This window comes from Ambystoma mexicanum, chromosome 7q (assembly GCF_040938575.1).
Source record: "Ambystoma mexicanum isolate Mex_15411 chromosome 7q, UKY_AmexF1_1, whole genome shotgun sequence".
NCBI lineage: Eukaryota > Metazoa > Chordata > Amphibia > Caudata > Ambystomatidae > Ambystoma > Ambystoma mexicanum.
The window spans coordinates 1,058,314,862-1,058,340,342 of record NC_090941.1 but is presented as its reverse complement, the minus strand read 5'-3'; the positions used below and the strand labels follow the sequence as shown (position 1 = coordinate 1,058,340,342).

Here is a 25,481-nt window from a genome sequence, read left to right as displayed (position 1 = left end):
AGGCCGGCTCCAGCGATGGTCACCGATGCAAGGCGACGCCAGGCGTCACAGTTGTTGCAGTCGAAGAAAGCCTTCTATCTCAGTGCTCGTTGATATTGGGATGCCGAGGTTTCACAGGAAGACTACTTGCAACACAAGCTGATGACCCCTGAGGTCTGAGTCAAAATGCGGAACGGCAACACTTCCACCGAAGTATCCCAAAGTGGAGTTGGTCAGCCAGCCCACTGGATGGGCCAGGGACACTTTCAAAAACGCCAAACTGCAGGGCCACGAGAAGACGTAGAGACTGGTTATTTCCACCAGTCCAAAGTGTCGAAGAATGAGCAACAGTGTTCAGAGATGAGTAGCCAGACAGGGCTCCACAGGGACTGCAGCAAGAGTTGGTTACCAAGCCTCTTCCATACGGGTCCACAGGTCTTCCTTCATCTGCACAGCTACACAGTATACTTGGCTCCTCTTCAGATCTGTTGTAATGGCTGCAGGGCTGCTCTTCTCATCTTAAATTTAGGTGAGTGCAGAAACTCCCTCCAATTAAAAGATCTGCACCCCCCCACCCCGCACCCCAAACGCACCCCAACAGTGGTCCAATCAGGGACCACTGTGGGCAGACTCATGCATACACTCTAGACACACCGAAAACAGTTTGTGGATTGGGACCAGACAGTCCCAGCCCACTTCCTGGCTTCTAGCACACTTGGCCTCCAGTAGCCAGAGAAAAACACGGCTTTCCTGGTCAAATACAGGACCATAAAAGGAAATTCCTGACCTGGCAAGGCAGGAAGAAGGCCAAAGAATAGAATGTCCAAAGAACAAGCGAATAACCTTGTGGCACGGCCATGTTAGGACACTAGCTACAGTTAGTAGCCAAATGCGATAAACACACGAAAGCTAACAAAAAAAGACAGTAAATATTGGCAAAAATCTAACTGCTGCAACCAACTTTTTAGGCAGATTTAAAAGTAACCAGAAATCCTTTCCGTGTAGCTCTAGGGTGATACAAAAGTATCCCCATTGTACTGCATTAGAAGATGCATTGTGCAATATGAAATATTTACCCAAAATAGATAGCATGTACAAAGAAAAAGAGAAGCATAGTTTCCCAGTACTGGCAGTCTGAAGGGCTAGCAAGTTTCCCCATAACACATCAGCAAAAGGCCAGAGAAGTGAAGCTGAAGACTTCACTTCTCTGTAAAAAGTCAGCACAAGGTGTAAAAATAAAAGGTTTGGGATCTCATAAAATATTGAGGAAACGTTGCTCCAAGAGAAAACTTTCCCAACACAGACCCACTGGCTTAACATTGCAGTTTTGAAGTTCCGATCGATTGGAACTTCATAGAAATACATCTTCAAGGTTAGCAACTGTGTTTTATATATTTGTAAGTGTTTGTCCTTTGAGGTCGGAGTTCTGTGAAATATGACATGCATTACTTACCGTAATAGCATTTCTGATGATTGTATCTGCTTAGATTCACATGATGTGCATATAGTCAGACATTCAGTGGTAACCGCGGAATATTGCATCTTGTCTTTTGGGGACCGAAAGGGGACGTCGGCATAGGCTTAACACTATCCCTATCGTGACGTGTAGTGTACCCAAAAAAACCTCACGCGCTGAGGTCCCTCCGATTGCATTTTTTCTGCCATGAGGGAGCCCAAGGCTATTGTGAGTGAGTACATGAAGAGAGCAGTAGTAAGATGTCTATGTTCCTTCCACACGGAGCGGGGAGGTAGGGAAGGCGCATGTGAATCTAAGCAGATACAATCATCAGAAATGCTATTATGGTAAGTAATGCAGGTCTTCTGATGCTTGTTAATCTGCTTTGAATCACATGCTGTGCATAGACTAGCGAGCAGTACCCGGAGTTGGAGGTGGGTTGTGAGAAGGAACAGTAGAGAAAAGATGTCTTAGTACTGCTTGTCCCACCTGAGAATCAGACCTAGAATGAGTGTCTAGGCAATAGTGTTTTGTAAAGGTGTGTACATAACTCCAGGTTGCCGCTTTGCAAATGGACTCAAGGGGAACATTTGCAATGAATGCAATGGATGCCCCAGTGCCTCGAGTAGAATGTGCTCTAGGCTTGAAGGGCAGTTCTCTCTTAGCAAGAGTGTAACATAGTGTGATGCATTTGACAATCCACCTTGAGATAGCTGATTTAGAGACAGATCCCCTTCTCTACCAGCTGCCCCTAAATGAAAAACTGGTTTGTTTTGATCAGTGGTTTAGTTTTTTTCCAGATAGAATATGATTGCCCTGCGCACATCTAGTGTGTGTAGGCTTCTTTCGGCCCTGCTAGTGGGATTCGGGATAAAATTAGGTAGTTCAATCGATTGGTTTACATGGAGCTTCGAGATGAATTTAGGCGCAAATCTGGGGTGAGTGCGCAGAACTACCTTATTCCTGTGCACTGTAACAAAAGGGTCTAGAACAGAAAGAGCCTGTAGTTCGCTAACCCTTCTAATAGAAGTGATAGCCACTAGGAAGGCCGTTTTATAAGTCAGGTATTTTAGACTTGCTTTATGCATTGGCTCAAAGGGAGCTCCCATGAGCCTGGTCAAAACCATATTTAGGTCCCACCCAGGAGCTGGGTGAGAAATGGGAGGATAAATCCTCTTAACCCCTTCCATAAAGGCCTTGATCACTGGTATCTTCTACCACAACACCTTTTGTTGAGATGTGGTGTAGGCTGAGAGTGCAGCCAGAGGAACCTTTAGGGAATTGAAGACCAACCCAGTGTCTAACAGATGAGTAAGGTACAGCACAATGTGTGTGGGTGAGCAATCAATGGGATTGACGCCCTTGGAATTACACCACATGACAAAATGTTTCCATTTGCTGGTATAGCAATAACGTGTGTTAGGTTTTCTAGCTTCTCTGAGTATGTCCAGGGAGCAGTAGGTGTCCAAACTCTATGATCTCAGGAGCCAGGCTGCTAAATTCAGAGTTTGTGGGCACGGGTGTAGGGTCTCCCCCCCCTGTCCTGAGACAACAGGTTGTACGGGCAACCAAGTATATGCATGACCCCCATCATTCTTAGCAAGCGCATGGCTTTGCGCACCGTCACCTCCCGACTGGTTACATATTGAGGGATCTGGAAAAGCATGTTCTGAACCCTCTCGTCGGAGGGGAAGACGAGGCCGTCTTTCGTCCGGATTAGAGCTCCCAGAAATTGTTTTGTTTGACTGGGGACTAGACTGGATTTCTTCTTGTTGATGGAGAATCCCAGACTGAAGAGAAGGTCTACGGTTTTTTGGGTGTTCAAAAAACATGTGATGTACAAATCCCCTGTTATGAGCCAGTCGTCGAGGTAAAGGTAAACCGGGACTGATAAACTGTGCAGGTGTGCTGCAGCTAGTGCCAGGACCTTCGTGAACACCCTTGGCGCCGATGCGATGACGAAGGGGAGTACCTTGAATTGGTAATGCCTGTCCTCTATCATGAACCTTAGATATTTTCTGTGCGCTGGCAACATTGAAATACGAAAGTATGCATCTTTCATGTCCAATGTTGCCATGTAATCTCCCGGTTTCAATAGTGGGATCACCTCCTGTAGCGCTACCATGCAAAACTTCTGAGGTTTTATGAACTTGTTCGCTGGGCACAGGTCTAGAACAGGGCGCATGTGAGGTCCTTTTTGGGTACAAGGAAGTACACTGAATAAATACCCTTGTTTACTTGAAGAATAGGGACGACTTCTATGGCGTCCTTTCCCAGCAGCGCTTCCACCTCTTGATTCAGGATCTCTAGATGGTCCGGTGAAAGGCGCTGTGAGCGTGGTGGTCTGAATTGTGGAGGTCGGGCGAATTCTGCGCAGTACCAGTGGGCGACAGTCTTTATGACCCTTCTGGGTCCATTTAGAGGACCCAGAAGGGTCTACGGTTGGAAAAACGTTGTCTTTCACGCTATGGCATCGAAAATGGCCTCTTAGAGTATTAGAAAGAGGCTCTTGACTGTCCTCATAGTCCTCTTGAGGATCGGGTGCCATGGAGTATCCGCGGCCTGTCCCATGCTTTTCGGTGGAACGGGAGTAAGCCCAACCACCAAAGTAATTCTCTCAATGCTTTCTTCGATAATAGCCGAATCTACGTGAGATAGATGCTCTGATGGACTAGCGGTAGATTTATTACCTTCTGCGGCGTTAGAGGGCCTAGCGGTCGGCTTTTCAACTTGAGGCCTAGTCGTGATTTTTGGGCCCACCGCGGCCGATTTCCGTGTTTCGACGTGTGCACCTGATTTAGGGGTAGCGCCCTGGTTTGATTTCAATTGCCCAGTCGCAAAACGCTGCTGCGGATGAGGGGAAGGCTTTGGATCCGAAGAATCTGCCGAAATATTCGTCCGGTCCTGTTAGTGCTCTCACCTTTTTCGACGTACCCGTCGAAATAGGCTTAGGGGTTGTGTGCTTAGTGAGATGTGGTTGTACGCCCCTGTCGCCGGGTGTTGTTCCTGAAGCAAGACCATAGTCAGGCCCTGAAGGGACGGGCGTGGCGGACCTAGAAGTGTCCGCCTCAAGGTCGATCACATATGCAACGGATGCTTGGTCATCAGAAGTCCCCCACCGTCACTTTCGGCAGGTGTGGCGGTGGGGGAAGGGGGCTCCACCCGCAACATACCATACACGGCCCACCGTTTTACCGGCGCTCCATAAGGGTCTTAGGCCGAAGGAGTTTACACGCTGCACACAGCTTCTCGTTATAATCCAATGGGAGACAGGCGTTGCATGTATTGTGCTAGTCTTTCCAAGGATATCTGACCTACACTTAGGGCAGAACCTAAAAGGAGTCCTTTCCATAGCAAAAGGGGAAGATGACCAGACCTAAAGGGTAAAGAGGGGAAAGGAGGAAAAACATACCGAAAATATGGCCACCTCGAACCCCACTCTACCTACTGTAAAGGTCAGCCTGAGGGCCCCACCAAGTGGAAGTTGCGGCCGCCGGATTTTAGGTGCCGAAAACCAACGCCGTAGAAAATTCCCCCGCCGAAGTTGTTCTTGTCGAGGTGACTTAACGGGGAAACCAATAGTCGGTCAAAGATAAACAATGTCTCCTGTAAGAGCTCCGCTGTAGGGCGACCAGTTATCTGGGTGGAAAAAAACAATCTGAGGGACCTCGGCGTGTGAGGATCTTGGGTACATTACATGTCACGCTAGGGACAGTGTTACAGACACGCCTATGCCGACGTCCCCTTTCGATCGTCGAAAGACAAGATGCAATACTCTGCGGTTACCACTGGATGTCGGACTATATGCAAAGCATGTGATTCTAAGCAGATTAACAAGCATCAGAAACAAAATTCCAGAGGTTTGTGCTACAATTTTTATCTAACACTTAGGTCCACACACAATCCACTCCACACCCTACCTTAGACTGTTTCCTCCGATGGTTGCTTGTAAATACCTTGCTGCCAAATTGCACAAAATACCCCTACCCAGTTGTTAGCGCCCAGCTGCCTTGTACCTCTGCTTCTCTAACAGTCTCCTTCCTTTGTAAAGCTCTCCGAGCTCCGAAGTTGGTCCTGAAGCTAGATCCACTCTCAAATACCATGACAAGGTCGGTTTTGCAGTGTTGGGCGCCGTGGGTGCGATCTGTTGGTGCTCTGTCCCCTTTTCCTGTAGAGACCAGCTTGAACGTCTACAAAGCCTCACAGTGAAGCCCGGGCTGACAAGGGCAGGCTTGCAGTGTTGGGCTCCACAGGTTTTGCATCAGCATTTTTGTCACCGAGCCCATTTGGGTAAATTTGTGTGAGCCCTGCAAAATTGGAACATTCGTTGAATGCCCTGCTGAGTACATAGAGTGGAGATGTGGAGCCCCACCAAAGGGAGTTGTGTCCTTGGACGACGAGGAACCGCCTTAGTCCCTGCTCGAGCCCAAAGGTCAGCTGTGTCGATTATTAAAAGAGAAATTCAGTGTCATATAATCAGAGGGCAGCTGCTGCATAAGTGCTTGGGAGAGAGGGAAAAATGTTGGGTAATCACAACTTAAAAAGGAGGCTAATGAGGGCTGATCCTTCATCTGTGACCATGTATGGTGCTCCTAGCTTGCTCTCCAGTGTTTTTGAGTGTTAAACCTCCCTGACAAACAAATGTACCCACTGGATCAGAGGTGTATAGTGGTGTGTTTCTATTGTAAGGGAAGATATTGTAAGTTGTGTGCCAACAAGGTTGCCAAACAGTCAGTCTGACTGCATTCACACTGTTTTAGTCAATAGGCACTGGGTGGGTGGCCTTTTGGCCATTGATTATCGAACGTACCCTTCCCAAGGCACCTCAATAAGTTTAAGAGCCCATGCTCTGTCACAGGAACACCGGACGGGATACACTAGGGAAGGTCGGGGGGAGGGGGGGTGTAGAAAACTCAGGGTATGTTGTTACCGTACCTATAGGTGCCCCCTTCACTGCAGATGCAAATAGTGGTTGCCAACTTGTCACTGAAAAAGACCTTGACGGAGTTGATTGACATAATTTGGGCAGCAGGGTGGATGCCCCGGCCATACCTTGTAAAATTCTCTCCTGGAATATTGCAGGTATTTCTAAACTCTTGTCGATCTCGTACTGAAGTAATTATATAAGGCAGTACCAACTCATTTTCTTTCAGGAAATCTGGGTCACGGAACAGGTGGAAATGCAAGGCTACCAATTGCACAAGATCCATGCCCATAAAGGACCTAGGGACACCACAGCGGGGGCTTACTTATTTGAGTTGAACCTATTCTGGGTTGACATATTGTGCCCGGACAAGCGATCTGGCTAATCTCCGACATGTGGCAGCCTTTGCTACCAATGGACACGGTTTCATGTTATATAATGTATATAATACGCCGAACACCATGTCTACTATAAACAGGATCCACGATTTGGTACTGTTCTGGGATGAGTCCGATTTGAATAATACCCATTAAGTGGTTGTGGGGATTTCAATTTTCAAATAGAACCCTTGCTGGATTTAGAGGGGACTTGAGAGGACCAGGATGAGGCCTGGGACATTCCACCTTGGATTGCTGCACGGCCGAAAAGGACTCATTGCTTTGCTGTTGAAACGGCTCACATCTTATATATGCTTGATTTGAGAGCATGCAATGAGCATTTTAGTAATGACCAACCAGCTTGCAAAACGTTTTTTGGCCCAAACGGTTCCACCCCGATTGACTATGTTTGTATATCTGCTAGAGACTGGTAGAAGGCAATCGAATTGAGGTCTTGGAAAAATTTGACAGCGATCATAGTCCCTTATCCCTCTCATTTTTATCTTTGTAATAACTTGTTTTTAACTAATGACGCTACTTTTTCAAATCAGGCACTAAATGTTGTCGGTCATGCACATAGGGCGGTTAAGTGGGACAAATTAACGGAGCAAGACCAGACCTTTACGAGTCCATTCTGCCTCATATTGAAAGTATATATCTCCCTCTACCCTGCTAACCTCCCTCTCTCTTCTCACTATCCCCCTCTCCCTCCTTTTCCACACAGCTTGCTGACTGGCCGCAGGGTGTACCTCAGAGTCTCACAGGTCCCTGGCACCCTTGCCAGTCGTCTCGCACTAGCCTCCGGGCCTGCACTTGCCTCATCGCTACTGCACTTGGTCAATGACCCATGAGAGTGGCATCTCTCAGCACTTACTCCAGCTTCTGACTGACTGGGCGCACTTGGAACCCCGACCCCTGCCGTTATCCCCCCCTCTTGTACCGTCCGTGCACGATCTGGACGTACCCTGCCTAGAAGATAGTCTATTTATCTTCCATGTATCCCCTCGTTGCAAGGTGGCACCTCAATGCACTTGGAAAAACTGCGTCAAACTCATTTACTGTTATCTACACTGTTAATTGTATTATATGCACTTACTCTGCCTGTGCAGAATCGTATCGTATAATTCAGAAATTCAAGGGCTCTGAATATCTCGTTTTTTCCCCTTGTTCCCTCCCTCATTACAATACCATATGCATGTAAGGCATGCAAGATCCGGAAATGTTCCATTAATTTGGAAAGGTGGTTGGTGTCATCCCAAGTAAGCAGTTAAGAAACATGCATTATGAAAGGTGGAATAGCTTGATGAGGATTGCATGCAAGCCAAACAATGGACAATAACAAGCCTATCAACGGCCGCTCGTGGACAAGTTGCTTTTGCTCTCAAGCAGAGCACATTACAAAAGAATAACCAAAATGAAGAAAGACACATTTCTTAAACAAACACGGGAGCGTCTTGCACATGCTCAGGTTAGTGGCGGTTGTTGCACTTTTGGATGTTGAAGTATAGGGGAATGAGGACATTCAGTGCAGCATTACTTCTGATGTTGTTAGTGATTGCCCTGCCATGGAATGGAGCAGGCTTAACCTTGGGCTGGACAATATTGTTAATGCTTTTAAATCTCAGAAAGGGGAAAGGCATCGAGTCCAGATCGGGATCCGATCTAGATCTTTAAAGATGAGCCACGTATCTGGGTCCCTGTCTTGTGGAAACCTTTTTCTATATGCGTCAATAAGAACATAGTGCCGGACTCTTGGCACCAAGCCGAAATAGTGCCCATATACAAGATCAACCAACAAATTATCAGCCAATTTCGCTCAAGGATGTTTCTGGCAAAATATTTGCCAGGGTCATCCTAGCGCTTGTCTAGTCATGGGTTGAAGAAAACAACATCATTAGTACGGTTGTATGTTCTTTCATCGTCTGACATTATTACGAATGCCTTTTAAATGTGTATAAAATTCCGAAAAGGTCATCAAAATCTTTGGGGGGTGGGGGGTGCAAACCTGCCTCCGCCACCGATTTTTGACTATTCACGAACACCACAACCCCTTATCTAGCCTTTCCAACCCACCCAAAAATTTCGATTACCCTTTTCGTAATTTCGTCCACCTTTAAAATGCAGTCATAGAAAGGGCACGGGTTATCAAAGTTCTCATTTGTTCATGCTTGTTCAAAAATACACCGACCTAAGGAAGATCAAATTATATGCTTAAAACAGCATTTGCCGGTGTTCTGGGAAGTCTTCTCTAGCAGGTTCTAGCCCCCCCCCTCCCTGATGTTTTGCATCTTCATTGTAGATCGCCTGAAACGGGGCTCAGAAAAATACCCTGTGCTTTTTTTCATGGACAACTCAGTTTTATTGTCTACTTCACCTCAGGGGGTTAGAGCCTCCTTGGCGTTGTTCAAGAGGAAATGTGGGGAGCTTAAGTTGCTCCTAAACATTGATAAAACTAAGTCCATGGTTTTTCAAGCCGAAGTTTGTAAAACAAAAGCCCCGTAATATTAGGGCAACAAAACAGGTTTTATGATTACCCATTGTCTCGTTTCAATGAGAATGGGTCCTGGTCGGCACAAATGGACACAACTTCTGTCACCTTAGAAAAATATAGTGGTGCTGTCGGGATTTTTTTTTTTACTTCTGTTAAATCGGTACGGAAGGGGGGCGATGAGCCCAGCTGTTGAGATGTACAGGAAACAAGCTGTTACTTCTGCTCTTTATGGGGCAGAATCTCGGGGATATGCCAACTCTGCAGGCTTAGCAAAAATAGAAAACACATTTCTGAAGCGTCTTCCTATGCTAACCCAGGGGACGGCCAATGTATTAATTCATATGGAGGTTGATTTGTGCCCCATAGGATACAGTGGTCATGAAGACAATTTTGTTCTGGCTGAGGTTATGGCACGCCCCAGGTCTTGCCGCAAACCGCGTTGCACTACTCTATTTGCTAAGCCTCTAAGGGGGAAACAAGCTTACCATGAGTTGCACATAAAGAAAACTCTTTTTGATCTGGGTGAATGCAATCTAAGGGAGCACCCAGAGCTCATCACAAAAGCCACGTTGCACAAAGTAAAGAAATTGTTCACAGTGAATAATAAAATAAAATATGTAAGAAGCCTACCATAGTCTGAAATTGGGCCCAAGTTACATAAGGAGCAAACAGGAATTTGGGTTTGAATGCTACCTCGAGTCTGTTGAACCTCTGCTCATTCCTTAAATCTTGGGATACTGGCAGCACATGAGACTAATATATACTTATTTTTCTGCCCCCTACCACTCATCAAGGAATGCAATGACCTCCTACTACCGTAAATCACTGCCATTATCAATGCCTCATTCGCCTCTTGTTCAGTCCCCACATCGGTAAAGAATCCTGGATCTCTCCCCTCCTCAAGAAGCTCTCACTTCACCCCATCTATTCCAACCAATTACTGGCCCATCACCACAGGCCTCTTCCTGGTAAAAATCATTGACCAAGCCTCCTACATCCAAAGCCAGCAACACTGAGCAAAACCACATTCTTATCCCTCGCGAATCCGGCTTCCGCCCAACACAGGGCAAGGAAACAGTTCTACTTGACTTCAAGAACCAGCTCAACGACTTCAAGAACCAGCTCAACGACTCCAGAGACTCCTGCAACCTTTTCCCCCTCATGCTCCTTGACCCGTCTGCTGCATTCAACCTCGTTGACCACACCACCCTCTGCCACCACCTCACCATTTCTGCCTCCTTCTCGACAGCTGCCACCGAGTGGGTTGCATGCTTCCTCGCCAAATGCACCACCCAAGCCTTTTCCGACAACCACTCCTCATGCCCCACAGAATCTACATGCAGAGTTCCTGTGTGTCACCCACCCTCTACAATGGTTATACCAAACCTCTATAAGAAACCAAAGGGTGTCGCAGCCGCTAGTCCTCGGGGTCTCGTCATCCAAGTGGCCAGGACACGCCCATCACTTTTGGATCCAGCTCCTTGTGGTGGACCAGTGCGGGAGGATCACCTGGGTGAGGGTCTTCAGAAAGTGGGGATGAGACAGCTGCTGGTGAGACAGGGTATTTGCTCCTTTTTTGTTCACTACCCCATCCTATTTTGTAGGATTTTCTAAAATCCCAACTCCCACCACCCTTTTTACACAAACGCTGGGCAGAGGAAGAGGGCGACTGAGTAACCAGACTAACTCTTGCACATTGTACTGAACATGTCCCGTTAATCGAGTCAGGCAAAGTCATGCACTTGACACTAAGTGCATACACCGGACACCAGTTAGCTCTCCTCACACAAATAAAAGGCAACACCTAAAGACACACTCTGAACAAGGCGGAACACGAGTACGAAGAACGAGTACGCAGAACTTCCAGGACAAAGGCACACCTACTGGAGCAGAGCAACAGACTAAGGGACGAGAGCAGCAGGCCGAAACCCTCAAGGGTTCCCTACTGGAAGTCGCTGCCTCCTAAAGACCGCAAGAGACGTGCAGAGAAGGCCAGATCCCACGAGTGAGGATTGCATTGTGTTTCAAGGATGCCAGCGACCCTCCCGGGTGAACGGCAGGGTTGTGGAGGTGAGGCAAAGCCTACGATACTAGCCTTGACTCGTAAATTGGAAATTGCAAAACAAGAAAGAAGCACACACAGCCGGTGAGGTGGCAAGCAACCTGAGAGATCGGTGTGTGTGAAAGCGAATGAAGTAGCAACATTATATCACAAGCAAAAGCTGCACGCGTGTGGATGAGACGAGAAGAAAAGCAAACCTGTGAATGAACTTGGAAGTAAAAGGCAGCTATGAGATCAGCGATACCAAGTAACAGAGTGGTCCAGCGAAAGGAAGTAGCCCATTCGAAAGTCTCTGTGAAAGGTACATAGTTTAAAGCTATAAAGCGAACAAACAGTAAAGGTGAATTGTAATGAGAGTAAGAGTGAACTTTGAATCAAGTGGTCCTGGAGTGGTCTGTAAAGAGAGCCACGCACATTCGAAAGTCTCCGACATCCAAAAGGGGTCCGAGCCTGATTGAGAGAGACCCGAAATACAACAAGCTTGAGGAAGGGAGCCCACTAGCAAGTTTGTGTTGAACTGTGGCGGGAGAGGTCTGAGCCCGACAGCGGGGGGAACTATGTGATTTGTGTGCTGTAAGGGCTAAGCCCAGCAGCGGGGGACCTTTGTGAACTTTACGTTGGAATACAATTTTGAAAGGCAAAGAAAGACTTTAACGTGGAAGGTCATGTGGGCCTCAATCCACGGTTTGGAACTGCTTAGAGTGTCAGAGACCGAGCCAGAGTGTGTCATTCTGCCTACAAGGACAGCCTTACTCCGTGAGGATTAACGGGAGGAGGAGGTTCAACTATCTTTATTCTTTTGAACACCAATTCTTCCTTTGCATAAACTTCACCTTTCTACATTTTTTGTACAAGAAATAGGGCAGACATTAGGTTTTGTTAGCATAGGCCATTTTGAATTGACTGTTTTGTTTATCGTTTGATGGTCGAGACTACTCCCATTTTAGTTATAGGGCAACATATGAGTTTCTCGGACCCCAACATTTTCAATAAAGGTTTTACAAATTGTATCTATTGTGTTAGTGACATACTTGTGATACCATGCCTTTCCTACACCTCTCTTCGGCCACCTCGACTCACTCAGCATCAAATACACAAACTATGCTGATTGAATGCAGATTCTCTTCCCACTCACTGGCAACCACCACCCAGACTCTCAAAAGTCCGATCTATGAAACCATTCAAATCTGGATGGCCACCCACCTCCTACGCCTTAACAATGAGAAAAAGGAACTCTTTCTTGTAGGCAACCCAGCCCACATCGCCAAATTGAGCCCAGCTTATCACTCGTGCACCGTTGACAACCACACCATCTACAGCTCCTCTGTAAAAATGCTTGGATTCCACCTAGATGCCACATTGAGTATGCAGCACCAGGTCAATGCCATTGCCTCGTCAGCCACGTACACCACATAATCCATCAATGCCAATAGACCCTTTTTTATCTATAAGGAAATTACCTCAACATTGCTCGCTCTATTATTGGCAATAAACTGGATTAATGTAATGTGCTCCTCTGGGGTACCTCTGAGAACAACCTAAACAAACTGCAAACCGTACAAAACAATGCACTCCAAGCCGCTCTTGGCCTCAACAAACATGAGCATGTCTCCGCGGCAAGGAAAGAGGCACACTGGCTCCCCGTCAGAGAAAGAATAAAGTTCAAAATCCTCACCATTACACAACATTGGCCTCTTTAACACTGCCCCTCGCTATCTGGCCCAAAGGCTATCCTGACACTCTTCAACCAGACCGACGCGCGCCACCTACTGAAACCACATAGGTTCAAGTGATCCAAAGCCAAAAGGTACAGCCTTCCTGTCTCTGCCAGAAAATTTTGGAACTCGCTCCCTCCCGCCTTGAGGGCTGACCATCTTCGAGCTTGTTACAGAAACAACGAAAGACTTGCATGTTCAACTAGCATCCCTTTCGCTTGCTATCTGCCGGGTATTTATGCACATTCACTATCTGCATGGAACTAGTGCCTGGACGCCCAAGGGTTAAGTGTGCTCCTACAAATGTAAATTTAAATAAATATGTAGACCATCCTTATGATTTTTTCCATATACAGTTTTATTGATTAACTGTTCGTATTTCTTTTTTGCCTTTTAAAATTACCCACCATTATGCCAGAGCCAGTATTAATGGAAGGGCTGTTTCATGAATTGTTCATTACGATTATGTGGAACTACATGGTTGTTTTGTTTTTAGCTTAATTGTTGAATTGTATTTTGTGCATTTATTATGGCCATGTGGCAAATAGTGTTTTGGATTGATTGAAACACCATAATAATAATTAAAACTCTACAACTTTTTCAGTCTGAAATTAAACCTCTATGAACACTGCTGCCATTTTACTTCAGTTTGTAATGCAGAAGACACTAATACTACATTGGTAACAAGCACAGACAAAGCCAATCGCTCTGGGAATTTAGATATGTTTGGTGAACATGCAGATATTTGTGTACTATTTTGCAAGATTGTGTGTGGTGAGCAAGTAAGTATGTTTGCTACAAATTAACATGTTTGGTGATGAGCAGTATTGCACTGTATTCGTCAAGTGAATTGGCCATTGTTCCAATTTGTTTACCAGCATTTAGCTTTTTTCTTCCCATTAAAAGTGATTTGATCACGAAAATATGATTTTGTTTAATTTGGAAAGCTGGGAGATAAAAGTTTGACCATGATCACACAATGTGGTCAATTGGGGATGCGAACAACTTAGCCACTAGACCACATCTGCGGGTGGAATGGGTAGAAAGTTCAGGGTCATTCCAACCTAACATCATGCCCACCAGATTGGGGGTCCGGTACAGTTTTTCGATTGGGTTTACTGTCAACAAATAACCTGTTTCTAATGGTTTCTCCTGTGTTAAAAGAGAAAAGAAGGAAGGCTTGGCGAAGTATGGTTTTGCCTTTGATCACACTATTTGACCAGGTGTGGACGCTGAGAGACAGTGATGCAGAGGAGCAAATGCACGCATTCTCCCTAGTCAACGCACCCTCACCCTATTGGAATGACACGAGGAGCCACAATTGGGAACCCATGCACAAGTTGATGCGACATGTCCATACCACGCCGACTGTAGTAAAAACGATATGCACTCAGGCAGCCATTCAGAAGATACCTCCACTGTTTCAACATGAGGGTAACACATCAAGAAGGATGTCCCTTGCCAAGTTGTCCAAAAGCAGCCATGAATAAAATGGTGTGTGATATGGATGTACGTTAAACGAAGTCTAATAACACAAAAGAACATCCGAAAGAAGATATATGAACCTATGTTGAAACGATATGTAAATACTTAAGAATGACAATCCAATTGGAATACTAAGAAAAACTGGTACTCCATGATGCAGTATTTAAAAAATACAAAGAAGAATGAAATGTTCACTAGTCATTAACTGCAAATACTCTGAAACGCAAGCTAGAAAGAATACATAAAAGCTTGCTCATGAGAGATATATATTCAACGTTTAGGACTACCATCATAACAAGATGGACGATGACTCATGTCAATCAACCCGGCTACCTCAAAATACGAGCCCAGGATCTTAAACGTAAAGAGACGATGCAGAATCGGTTTTACCCTTGCAAAATAAAGAAGTACACTGGCTTTGAACCAAGGATGCCATTTCAAGAGATGAAGGAAAAGCACAAAGAGAGTCTATGAGCAGACCATGTGTAAGGACATATTTCCCAAAGATTAGGAGGTCAACAAGAACATCTATTGATGTCAAACATTGGATAATTAAAAGGGCATAAAGTCAATATTGGATAAAGTGAGCAAGTCTCTAAAGGCCAAGAGGAGCAAATGCACCTAACAAAATTGAAACAAATTATGTTAAATGCACTGTCGAAATGAACAAATTCATGGTCTTGCAACACTTGACAAAGAGCTTGCAAACACGGGCTATTCATTAGGCCTGGGGCTAAAATAGTGGTGTACATACAATCCCTTCCCTTGAATGTCCCAAGCCAGTGCAGACTGGCAAGGTCAGTCTTCAAACAGAATACACTGGCATGAGGCCTACCGATGAGAGAGGGTGGCCTAATTGGAAAACAAACGGGAAGCTGACACATCTCCAACCACCTGGGGTTTCGTTTCTATTTACGTGCTGTTAACAAGCCGAATGTCCAAGGTTGGATTTGGGTTGCCAACCAATAAGAATTGCCTGCCATGTACTTTTATATACAATGTTGCAAAGTATAAGTTTCTTGCTATGACAAGTACCCTAAACGATGTGATTAGAAGTAGCTCAGGGTGTGTCTTACAGAACAGAAACCACCAATGAGTGACTAACACGCACATTTTCTATAATTATACATGATCCCCTAATCCAATCCCACCCCTCAATAGGTTTTTGAAGTTTACCACATACGAAGACGTCATAGATGACACATCTAGCATTATATAAGCTGCAAATAAATGATATGACAGTGTGATTTTGCATGAGTCGAATTGATGAGTGTTTATTCGCCCTGTTTTACTTCTTGAGATTAAGCCGTATTTTACCATCTCCTTTGAGTCTGTCCAGTTATTGGGTCCAAAGTATTTTATTGGTATTTCCAACTTAGCACAACAAATGCTTCAAGGTGCTAGAGCGCATTTGGTAGTACTGCAGATGGTTCTGGTCTAATCGACCTAGAGCCTAGACCTAGGTTCCCAGACAATTGACTCCTCCCGCCATAAGCTAGACGAGTGCGGAGTACCCTACGGTGAACAGTGCGCTAAACTAAAGTCACGTGATCGACATATGGTCGACAGGTCCCCCTTTGTAGAAATTCCTGCTAGGTCCCTGTAGGTGCCCCGCGGACGAAAGGCGAACTAGCTGATTACGGATCAGTCAATGACGGCAGACTTGAGCAGAGGACCAGACGTAAGTAGACCATCATAGTTGGTAAAAGCATATGGGGAGAGGGATTGGAATTATGTCATGTTATAAACAAAAAACAGAGAGTAACTAGATATTTGGGGATTATATAAAGAGAGATACGAATACCTCAAATTCACAGGCTCAAGAGAGATGGAAAGGGCACACACTATAGTTCCATATCGGAACATTAAGGATTCCTACTTGCAGAGTGGGTGTAAATAAAAAAAAGAAGAATGCACCCACTAAGGTAGTGGGAGAAGACGTACGTAAAGTGGGAAAAGAAATACAAATAAAAAGATATATTACATGGCCACAGTAGTGGCCATGTAGTTATGGTTAAGTTGCTGTTTCCACAGGAAGAGCACTTTTTGGGCGGCTTATAACTTTGCTCACCCTGGACGAATCCTCACCAAACTTTCCAAAAAAAGTATATGGCCCACTCTGAATTTTGGTCCAGGGGGGTCAAAGTTATAGGGGGGGTCCCAAAACTTTTTTTTCCCCCCATAGACATAATGGGGAAACACTTTGCTCACGCCTACATCCCAAACCACTGGACGGATTTACACCAAATTTGCAGCAGGAGTGGCGGCTTGGTCCCGAAAGCGTGCTTTTTTTTTTTATTTGATGTAAATCCGTCCAGTCGTTTTTAAAAAAAAAGACAAAAATGTAAGTGAACAAAATTAGTGATATCTGTGTCTGCTTCGCGGACACACTTCCCTGTTCGCTCCGCGGACAGGACGGGGATTGGGCAAGCGACTTGCGTGATGTCCGTGGACACTGACGTGCTCTCCCATTGGCTGCAGTAAAGCGTGCAATGCGTCTTATTTTCAGAGACGCCCACCATTTTAGTTTATTGTTCGTATATTGGCATCTGTGGCAAGCTCTGCGGTGACTTCAGACTTCACAAGTGATTATCACAACATAACAAGTGAAAATTCTGATGCGATAAGATCAGAGGACAGCTGGGCCTCCAATGCGGCTGTGTGAGGTTCATGTGGATTACACTTCCTGAACATCCCAGGCTGCTGCAGACTTTCAGGAGACACGGCATCGGTACACAGTGGCCTGCGCAGGACCGAGGAGCGGATATCCCGTTCCCCCCACCCCCGCTCATTACCCGTGTCTCCCTCCTGTATCCCCCACCCCCGCTCATTACCCGTGTCTCCCTCCTGTACCCCCCACCCCCGCTCATGCCCCGTGTCTCCCTCTCGTTGCCCCCCACCCCCGCTCATGTCCCGTGTCTCCCTCTCGTTGCCCCCCCTCCCCCGCTCATGCCCCGTGTCTCCCTCGTGTTCCCCCCACCCCCCGCTCATGCCCCGTGTCTCCCTGCTGTTGCCCCCCACACCCCGCTCATGCCCCGTGTCTCCCTCGTGTTCCCCCACCCCCCTCATGCCCCGTGTCTCCCTCCTGGTCCCCCCTACCCATGCCCTGTTGTGTTCTCTTTATACACCCCGCCTTCCCTTTCCATGGTGTCCATCTTGGTTCCGGTTTGGGAAGAAAAATCTTTTTTTAACCACCCCGGGTTCCCACTTTGAGAACCTAGGATGCTAGTGGTCTTCATCCATTGAAAGGGACGTTATGGTTAAGTTGCGCTATTAAAAACCTATGAAATTCAGTGAAAAAACTTTGTTAAAGGGACGTTAAAACCGTAAAAACCTTTAAATTCGCCAGTTATGGTAAGCTAAGAACTCGCGCCACCACCATGCACTGCTAAGCCTAACACCCAGGACATCAAAGATGACATCAAAAATGTCATTGATGAAATCACATGTGCATTTACCTTTCATGAAAAGCCTGTACAAGAGATTCTTAGTGTAATGTTAATAAAAAAAAGTGTCAAAGATTATTGGAATAAATATCAAGTGCTAATCAGTGCATTAAGCTATGCATTGATATAAATAGCATTCTATTATTAACTTCAATCCAGTATACTAAGGTACTCATGTAGAAACATAGGCATTGTGTGCAGCATACATGATGGAGGTGCAATATTCATAGCCTTGCCATGTTGAATAGTAAAATGATAATTGTTTTCATATTAGAGTTTTGTGTACAATGAAACTTGTGATAAGTAGGTAATAAAACCCACTTACTACATAATTGCATTATTATAGATAAATCAAAAAGAGACAACACCACATACAAATATGAATATATACAAGGGAATTGAAGTAAGAAAAAAAAACAGCAATAGTAGCAGAAAGTGTTCATAACCTAACTGATTACCTTCATGCAGAGAAATGATTGCTCTGTTTCAAAGATGTTACTTACCCTATCTATATATATCACATGATGTGTCTGGACCCTAAGGAAAATAGAGTACAACATATAAAAATATGAGCATATACAGGGAAAATACAGTAATAAAAAAAACATCAAAACTTTCAAAAAGTGCTGATAAATCTGATAATTTTAATGCACAAAAAGGATTGCTGTCTTTCAAGGATGTGTCTTCCCCTATGTATATGTTCCATATGATATGACTGGACCATAAGGGAATTATTGTAAGAACATACTTGAAGGATAAGTCTACAAATATAGTACATTTACAATTTTTAGTTCCTGACTGTTACTGAAGAAAATCATGTGGCCTAGATATGTCAGGAAAGGAAAAAGGGGGGTGTCGGACATGTGATGTCATCAGTGATGTCATCAATGACATTTGTGATGTCATCTTTGATGTCCTGGGTGTTAAGCTTAGCAGTGCACGGGGGTGCCGCGAGTTATGGTTGCTTAGCTTACCATAACTGGCGAATTTCAAGGGTTTTTCGATTTTACTTGGAATCATAACATCCCTTTAACAAAGTTTTTTTCACTGAAAAAATATATATATAACAGGTGGACATTTAGATATCAGAAAATCGTAGGACTATATCCTTAAGTGTATTAGATCTTGAGGATGCGGAAGAGGACAATAGCCATACGAGTTGGGGTATAATGATGTCAGACAAAGAAAGAAAACAAAATAAGAAGACGCAAGAAGGTGCGTATGGATTTTCAAGAGAATCAAGCGTAAAGGGTTAAAATGATTAGATCTAGAGGACCCTATGAGAACATCACCAGTACCAATACCATATATTTTCTTCTCTGTGAAAGATAGTGAGCTAAAGACTCTGGGTAAGTCTCTCGTAACCAGGACGAATGTCTGGCAGAGGGACTCCCAGGACCCCCCTTGGTAATTTGCAATACCATATACTGCCACAAGTACTATTGCATAGTACAGAGTATGCGTCCCCGCCCTATGTGAGCAGACTAAGGCATTGCCAGGGAAAAAACAAGCAGGTGATGATAATGCTGCTTGGAGTGTGGGTAGGTATGACAAACGATTAGGGTTTTCACAATTCCCACTATTAGGAAAATGGAGGACTGTTGGTGGAGAAAAGGACGCCAGCTATAGGCGGTATCAAAGGCCTATTTGTCAGCCATTCTACGGGAGAGATCTGATGACATTTGGAAAAGAGCAGGGTATCCAAAATTAACTGCGCAAAACACAGTGCATGATGGGGCGCCACTCAATAATTGTAGAGCAGACCTATGGCGAGCGCTTAGAGTACAATATCCAGACATCAGATATTGAGGAGATAACAACTAGGATGATGAAGGAGGATGAAGACCTCATTGCTTTCATTGCTTTCATTCAGGATAGATGGAGTACAGAAACACACCAACCGTGGGAAAAAAACGGTACTGTTATTTTACCACATATTAACCAGTACAGAGGCAGTTAACAAAACAGGTGGGAATGGAAGCAAAGCCATGGCCAGAGATACACTTGGAAATCGGGCATTACTGCAGAACGCTAAAAGAAAAAGAGGGTAGAAAGCAAAAAGAGGCGAAGTTGGAGCAAAAAAGATTATCAAAGTTCGCCATAGAAGGAGCAGTGTTGACAATTAATGAGGGAAGCACAGCACAAGTAATGGCGGTCCCACAGCAAAATAATGTAGTCTGTGTTCAAGATCAGAATGAGTATAATTATGTGCCAAGAGGCAGAGGGAATGGCCTCGAGGAGGATTTCAAAACCCTCAAGGACGGGTAGGATTTAATGGACAATCATTAATATGTTGGAATTGTGGAAAGCTGGACACATGGCTAGTGTATGTAGAAGTACAGCAGCCATGCCACAACAGAATAAGCCATCTTCAAGAGGGGGATAGGATATACACCAGAGTAGAACGCTGATGCACAAGATCACACACATAAAATCGGGCATAAGCGCCACAACCACAGCAGTTTCAGCAAGCGTCAATGCAAACCCAATCATTACAGGGGCAGCAACAGCAAGCACCTATGCAAATGCAACAAGCACCCACTTAACAGATATAATATATTCCTATGCAACAGACAGGAGCATCACAATGGACACAGGTAGTTTAACCCAAAGTAGGAAGTGTGACTGTGGCGGGAGGAAAAACGTTCACAGGCACTGGAATTAATTTATACCCACAATAGGACAACCCACAGGACGAACTGATGGGTTCAGTACTATCTGTAACACCAGTTCCCCAGAGGAACCAAGGGTTAAGGTGACGATAGGAGGCAAGACATATTCATTTCTTGTGGACACTGGAGCGACTTGTTCACGTATCCGTGAGGGAACATTTTCAATGTCGGCATTGCCATGAATGCTCAGGGAGTTATTGGAGCGACGCCTTTAGTTCCATTTACAGATGAATTACCTATTTCTATAGGGGAACACGACATGGCTATGCCATTGCTATATCCTAAACAGACACCAGTGAATATATTAGGACATGATTTAATGGCAAAACTTAACATGACGATATCTTTTACTGACAAAGGCATAGTATGTTCAACCCCGGGGGTACATTATATAAATGTGAGGGAATATATCCGTTGCAGGAAGGAAAGCTTTAAGGGGAGTCCCTCTAGACGAGGAAGTATTTTTGTATGGAGTGCATGTTTTAGTATCATAGTTGCCTAAATTGGCAGGTAAAATAATAAGGATGCCTGATAACTACTTGTTCAGGACAGACAGAAATTCCCATGGATGATGAGGGAGGGCAAGTTGGAATTAGAAGCAGCAGTGGTAAGAGAAGAAAGGGTGATGCTTCACAAGACAGACAATGAGGGAAGGGGATGGAGAACAGTGATCGCCCACAATGAAGGATACAGACTGACAGACTTGACAGATGAGGAACTATTTAGAGATGATTATTTAGATGACGAATTAGTATTCTTTATACGTCTCACTTTTTGGATCAAAGTTGAGAGTATAGAGGACCACAGAGAATGGCGCTGGTAAAAAATAAAGCCACCATTTTTTCGGGAAGACATGGAAAAACAGCCAAGCGTCTGATGGACCACAAGCCCATATGATGTGGGCCGATTAAAGGGAGTAGGAGCAGTGAAAATGAAGCTCAAATAAAGGAGCTATTTTGACAAGTGCAAAACAATACCCTATGTCCAGAGAAGCAGGCGATATTCAAAACTTTATTCACACTAATGAAACAAGGCATTCTGGGACCATCAGATTTGAAGTGCAACATGGCCGTGTACCCCATTAAGAAATCAAAGCGGGGCAAGGGGGAGGTATGGCGATTCATCCAGGACCTTCGCTCTTTAAATCACATAGTCCAAGCAAAGTTTCCTTTAGTTCCAAACCCTGCAACAATATTATGCAATATCCCGTCAGGTATTTTACTGTTTTCAATTCCCTTACATGAAGACTCACAGGATTAGACTTCCTTTTCATATAGAACAATTTAGCATGAAACGTGTTCGATTACCTCAGGGGTAGTGGGAGTCGCCTTCCATCTTTAACAGAGTCCTTCAGATGGACTTAGGAAATGTTGAGCTCGAAAGCGCCATAATTCAAAATGTAGATGACATTTTAGGGTGTAGTGAGACAGAAAAGAGATGTAGACAATACTCTGTCAAACCTATGACAATTCTCGCAGAGAAAGGGTACAAAGCAAATCACAATATTGTCAATAAGGAGTATTATACATGGGACAGTTAATATCTCATGAAATATCTCATGAAGGGAAATGAAGGACACCTGAAAGAGCAGAAGCTATTATGAGAACCGTGCAGCCAAACACAGTGAGACAAATGCAGCAATTTTTAGGTCTATACAATTATTGCAGGGATTGGGTCTTTGACCACAGTACATATATTCAGCCACTTTTAAAAGCGCTTAAAGAAGCACAGGTGGCGAAAACTAAATTGGTGTGGACAGAAGACATGACTGAAGGATTTAATTAATTAAAACATTTGATCAGCACAGCTCCTCTATAAGGGATTCCAAATTACAGTGAATAATTGTACTTATTTTCCCATTCGAATGGAGAAGTCATGACAGCAGTCCTTACACAGACGACAACATTAGGACATGGTAATAAACCATTGGCTTACTATACTGGGATTCGAGTCCCAGTTATGAAAGGACACTATCCCTGTGAACAATCTTTGGCGGATGCTGCATTTGCCATGGAAAAGGCTTCAAGCATCTTTTATTTGCAATCCTAGAAAAGCCCAAGAGCACGTTGACCACTCAAAGAGCATTTGGGTATGAAGCAATTATTTAAAACCCGGCAATTAAAATTATAAGGTGTAGTATAGTGAATCCAGCAACGTTCATAGCTGAACCAATCTGAGAAGATGATGATTTGCATGATTGCGCTACTTACACTGATTGCTATAATTATATTTCCCATGTACGAGAGAATGCTCTAGGAAGAGGGCCAGTTGTTTTCATTGATGGTCGATTAAAAATCGACCAACAAACTGGGGTGAGGCATGCAGGATCGGTAGTATTAAGGGTGACCAGAAAGGGGACTTTTGAAGTGCGAATGAGCAGACGACTTCTGTCAACCTATTCAGCACAAGCTGCAGAATTTGCTGCGCTTATTGATGCACTACAAAGTTTTGAGGATGAGAAAGTGACCGTGTACTCAGACTTTGTGACATCAACAGTACGCGCAGGCCTAGCACGTTGGAAGAGGGGCTTCCTGTGCGCAGATAGCACTCCATTGCAACATGCAGGGCCATTGGACAAACTCACTGAAGCCTTATGCTTTCCAGCAACCGTAGCAATTGTGAAATGCGCATTCAATAAGAATAGACTCGCGGGAACGAATACGCATACATAGAGGCCAAACGTGCCGCATATTATTCAACTATGTATAAATATGATTTAAAAGATTTAAAGAAAGCAAAAGGGGGCGAAAGGGCGATGCGTGTTGGTTAAAGAAGGATTTAATAGGACGTCCATTGTACAGTTAATTGAGATACAAGGATGAGCATCACAGGAAGAAAAGGAATTATGTGTTCTTTATCCCCCGCTGAGGCAATTTGGAGGCAGGACAGCATAGGAAAGCCAGTTATGCCTCTAGCCTTATTGAGAGTAGCACTGGAGCAGCTTCACTATCCCACGCATGTGACCCTAGAGAGTCTAGCTGCTACTATAGCAGAAGACTGGTTTGTACTGAACCTTAGTGAGCATGTGGCACAGTTCATGCTAAACTGTATTGTGGCCCCATCCAACATTTGCACATAGACTATTTGGAATCACTAATGATACATGGTAGTTGCAGTTTGTCACTTTTCCAGATGGATTGAGGCAGGTCCGTGCACGCATCCTGATGCTGCATGCGCTGCAAAGTTTTTGGTCCGTGAGGTCGTTCCAAGATGGGGTGCGTGTGAAGTTTCACAATCCGATAATGGCCCGTATTTTGTGAATAAACTCTTTGAAAATGTAGTCTTGCTTTTAGGCATTAAGCATACGTTTGCTTTGGCCCATCACCCGCAAGCCAACGGAGAATGTGAGCGATTAAATGGACTTCTGAAGGAAAGGATTGGAAAGCCCAAATTAACATAAGAATGGCTACATTGCCTACCTCTATTGCCTACCTCTTGCCTTATATGCACTGGGGAATCAACCTGGTTCAGATCACCATTTAACGCCCCATCAGCTGGTGACTGGACGCGGATGAGAACTCCTCTAACCCCTGCCTCCCCTCCCCCAACAAGGGCAATACAGACGGCCACAGTGTAGCTCCAGGTGATGAAATGCACGATTATTTAAAATTGATGAATCAACATATCCCTTTCATTTCTCAACAGATCAAGCATCAACAGTAGGGGTCAAACGTAACCAAAGAGGTCAATTTGCCTAACAATTTGGGAAATGCATTAAAGACACTGCTAGTACATATAGAGGACCAGGTGTAAGTGTGCCAATTTGTACACACGTGGAGTACCCCTCGATTTGAAGGCCCACATGAGGTGGAGGACATAAGCCCTACTGAGGTGAAGCTGAAAGGAAGAGGGGCTTGCATCCACCTACACAATGTAAAATTTTATAAAAGAGTATCTTCTGCACCCGTCCCTAGTGAAGCAAGCATCTCCAGCAAAGAAAGTCCCCACAGTGAAGCAAGAGAAGAACAGCAAAGAATGACCACAATGTTGATGGTCAAGAACTTGAACAAACGAAGTAAAAGACTTTCAGATTAGGATTGATATATGGATTAATTAATCTGCAGTAATCTTGAAACATCTTCTCCCGACTGAAATAGATAAAACTACAAAATAATAAAAGAGGAAAAAGAATATTTGAGCTTTTATGTTGCTCATCGTGCACACATTCTTACTTGTTTTTTTCTCTTACATACTTCAATCTTATCCATCTTTAATATTAAGAAGTACAAACATTGTGACATGTTTAAGCGATCCAAAAAAATGGCATCATCGTTTTAAGAATTGTTTTGGAAATCATTTTGTAGTTTTTATTATAAATGTATGATTTACAGTTAACACGATAATAACTGATCTATTAAACATGAAGTGGTGACAATGGAAATGTTCCAAGAGGTGTGAACTGTAGCCCCAAGAAAAAGATACATTAAACGTAAAATAACTTTAGGAATTTTCTGTGGTATTCCGATTTTGACTATGCTTCTTACAACGTTGGCATTCCCAAATATTATAAGTAGCGAGAAGCCAAAAAATAAGGCATTCGCAACCAGCCCCATTTATCCTAATTTCCAGATTAAGAGAGCAAGAAACCCATTACGTTCTGATGATATTAAAAACACTTTTGCCAAGTAAAGAGCTGCTGGGGAAGATAATTAAAGTATCAACATTTTGATAAAAATCGGCTCATTTAGCAAATAACTTATGGTATCAGCACATGAAAGAGATGGGAGAAGAAGAAAGTTGCTATGTCTGTTCCTAAATACTGTATGCTGTAAATGTGGCAAGAACATTTATTGCAAGAGAAATGTTTTCACACAATACAAAACGTCTCATCTAGCAGCCTGCACTCTGAGAGACCAATTCGAAGGGAAATGGGC

The 25,481-nt window shown here is 44.3% G+C and overlaps 1 protein-coding gene across 6 annotated transcripts in view; it reads right to left on the bottom strand.

The window, feature by feature from the left end:
• Positions 1-25,481, bottom strand: part of LOC138528604 (zinc finger protein 585A-like) — a 512,079-nt gene that overhangs the window by 475,982 nt on the left and 10,616 nt on the right. Inside the window, exon 1 of one of the 6 annotated variants that reach the window (XM_069640391.1) lies at positions 18,439-18,473. The exons of the other annotated variants lie outside the window; for them this stretch is intronic. The gene's annotated coding sequence lies outside the window, so the exon portion shown is untranslated. Of the gene's footprint in view, positions 1-18,438; positions 18,474-25,481 lie in introns of those variants that run through there. 6 annotated transcript variants of the gene reach the window in all.